The sequence below is a fragment of the Triticum urartu genome, chromosome 6A (assembly GCF_056163025.1).
Source record: "Triticum urartu cultivar PI428250 chromosome 6A, HENAU_Tu73, whole genome shotgun sequence".
Taxonomy (NCBI): domain Eukaryota; kingdom Viridiplantae; phylum Streptophyta; class Magnoliopsida; order Poales; family Poaceae; genus Triticum; species Triticum urartu.
Window position 1 is genome coordinate 130,679,017 of NC_141878.1, and position 3,773 is coordinate 130,682,789.

Here is a 3,773-nt window from a genome sequence, read left to right on the forward strand (position 1 = left end):
ATTAGAAGTTTTAATTCCTAGAAAATTGCATGATGAATGGTAACGTACTATCAAAGTCAAGATAAAAATTATGAGTGTTTTGCTTTATGTGACTTGGGTGCTAGTGTTTCTACAATTCTGAAATCTTTATGTGATGTGCTTGGTCTTGCAGATATTGAATGATGTTCTTTGAATTTGCACTTGGCGGATTCTACTAATAAAAAGCCTATGGGAAGAATTAATGGTGTTCTTATTCTTGCAAATAGGAATTATGTGCCCATAGATTTTATTTTTCTTGATATTGATTGCAATCCCTCTTGTCCAATTATTCTTGGTAGACCGTTTTTACGCACTATTGGTGCCGTGATTGATATGAAAGAAGGCAATATTAAATTCCAATTTCCTTTGAGGAAGGGTATAGAACACTTCCCTGGAACAAGAATTAGGCCACCATATGAATCAATCATGAGGGCATCTTATGGATCTCGAAACAAAGATGACAAAACTTAGATCCTTGCTTTATGCCTAGCTAAGGGCATAAAACTATAGCGCTTGTTCGGAGGCAAACCAATGAATAAAATTTATTGCTTTTTTGCTTTATGTTCTTGAGTGTTTGCACAATTATTCTACTGCTATGAATGTGTTTTTTGTGTTTTAATTAGTGTTTGTGCCAAGAAAAGCCATTAGGATCTTCTTGGGTGATAGTTGTTTGATCTTGCTGAAAAAACAAAAAACTTTTGTGCTCACGAAAATAATTCTCATTTTAACCAGAGAGCGATAAAATACCCATTCCTTTTGTAGTAGATCAATATACAAATTTCTCAGGTCGTCCTAATTTTTCAGAATTTTTGTAGTTAAAGAACTATAAGAAATAGTGAGATTGCTACAGACTGTTCTATTTTGACAGATTCTGTTTTGACAGATTCTGTTTTCTTTGCGTTGTGTGCTTGTTTTGATGGCTCTATGGTTTTTGATGAGTTTTTGCCATAGAAAAGTTGGAATATAGTAGATATAATGCAAGAACAAAATATGAATTGGTTTGATACAATACTTATAGTAGTGATTTGCTTTCTTTTACTAACGGATCTCACGAAGGTTTTGTTGAGTTTTCTATGATTGAAGTTTTCAAGTTTTGGGTTATCTTACGATGGATGAAGGAATAAGGAGTAAGAAGAGCCTAAGCTTGGGGATGCCCCGGCATCCCAAGCTATTATTTAAAAGAGAGCAGACAACTAAGCTTGGGGATGCCCCCGAGTGGCATCCCCTCTTTCTTCTAACGACCATCAGTATTTTACTCGAAACTATATTTTTATCCAGCACATACTATGTGTTTTGCTTGGAGCGTCTTGTATGATATGAGTCTTTGCTTGTTTTATTTTGTGTTTTAAGTCTTGATTCCTTGCTGGACACACCTATTTGAGAGAGCCAAAATTATGTCATGACTTGTTAGAATTGCTCTCTATGCTTCACTTAATTTTTTTATGAGCTATGGACTTACTCTAGTGCTTCACTTATATATTTTTGAGCATGGTGTGATTTAGTATTTTTGAGGAAATGATCTCTTGCTTCACTTAGATTTATTTGAGAGTTAGTAAAATTTTCAAGAAATCCTCTCTTGCTTCACTTAAATTAATTTGAGGGAAAGAAATTTTATGCTCATGATCTTCGCTTATATTTGTTTGAGCTTGTTAAAAGCAACACATGAAAATTAGTTCCAAAGTGATAGATATCCAAGAAGTATATAATAAAAACTTTCATGAAGATCATTGGACAAAATAAACTTGATTCTTAGTAATAGTTTTGAGATATGATGACGTGATATGTGAGTTATGTTGATGAGTAATTATGCTTTAGTAAGAATATTGGTGTTAAGGTTTGTGATTCCCTATGCAAGCACGAAAGTCAATAATCATGCAATGAAATTATATCCTACTTGTGATGAATTATTCAGTGTTAATTATGCTTAATGCTCGCTTATGCGATTATTTGTTTCTTGGTTGGTCGATTCTCAATCTTTTGCTAGCCTTCATTTTGCACTAAGTATGATCACTACATGTGCATCCAATAACCTTTAAACCAGTTTTGCCACATGAGTCCACTATATCTACCTATATGCGGTATTCTTTTGCTGTTCTAAGCAAATTTGCATGTGCCATCTCTAATTTTCAAAATAAACTTATCTTTTGTGTGTTTGTTTTGCTCACGGAGCGATGAGGGGTGGCTAATATTTCCATGCTAGATGTGTTATTCTCACAATGAGTGTTTATTCACTTGTCATTGCACGAGAGTAAGGCAAAGGTATTAGGGATGCCCAGTCCCGAATGAAAAATGAATTTACTTTATGTTGTCAAATAATAAATTCCTTGGAAAGTGTTGGTATGGAAGGCACCCGTGGATACGATTAGCCATGGAAAGTGAAAGTATGGTGGAAAAAGGAATAAACTTTATTTTCTATTTGGGAACCGCCTTTGATATATCTAGCATGGAAAGTGTTGGGAACTCTAAGTCGTTTTCGTTGGTGGGAAGGACACACCTCCCAAAATGTTTTTATCTCTAAGTTTTTCGCTTTGAGCTCTGGCACCTCTACAAATCCCTACTTACTTATGCAACGGGCCTTTCTTTTACTTTATGCAATTTTTATTTTTGAATTTGAGTCTCCATCTTCTCTTATAAAGCACCAACTAGGAGGCACTATGATCGTACTTGAGCATTGGGTGTAGTTAATATGCGAGTGTGTTTCATGAATGGATCAATGATTGAGCATGATGGGCTAGGGATAGCTTATTTTAGCATTGATATTTTGAAAGACATGGTTGCTTGTTGATATGCTTGAGTATTTAAGTTATCATGTCAAAACTAGACTATTGCTTTGAACAATATAAAAGTCCAAATGTCCATGCTATAAAGAAAAGAAATATGATATGACATGTTAGGCAGCATTCCACATCAAAAATTCTGTTTTTATCACTTACCTACTCGAGGACGAGTAGGAGTTAAGCTTGGGGATGCTGATACTTCTCCAACATATCTATAATTTTTGATTGTTCCATGTTGTTATATTATCAATCTTGGATGTTTTATAACCATTCTATATCGTTTTTTGGTACTAACCTATTGACATAGTGCCAAGTGCCACTTGCTATTTTCTGCATGTTTTTTACATCTTAGGAAATCAATACCAAGCGAAGTCCAAATGCCACGAAACTTTATGGAGATTTTTTTGGACCAGAAGACACCTAAAGGGCCAAGGATGTGCCTGGGGGATGCTCCGAGGAGAGCACAACCCACCAGGGCGCGCCAGGAGGCCCAGGCACGCCCTGGTGGGTTGTGCCCACCTCGGGTGCCCCCGGACCGCCTCTTTGCTCTATAAATACCCCAATATTCCAGAAACCGTAGGGAGTCGACGAAAATCAATTCCATCCATCGCAGAGTCCAGAACCACTAGATCTAATCTAGACATCATCACAGATGGGGTTCACCACCTCCATTGGTGCCTCTTCGATGATGCGTGAGTAGTTCTTTGTAGACCTTCGTGTCATGGACTTGACACAGTAGATGTCCTAGCGCAAGGACTTAGTCGTGGAGCCATCGCAACTAGGTTAGACTGAAGGGGTTAAACGGGACACAGAACATAGAGAGTTTACCCAAGTTCGGCCCCTCTCAACGAGGTAAAAGCCTACTCCTGCTTTGTGTTGTATTGCTAGGGTTTCGATTACCAGGGAGCGAATACGCTTGACCTAGCTCTCGATTGTTGTTACCTGTCCTTAAACCACCGTCGGGTCGTCCCTTTATAT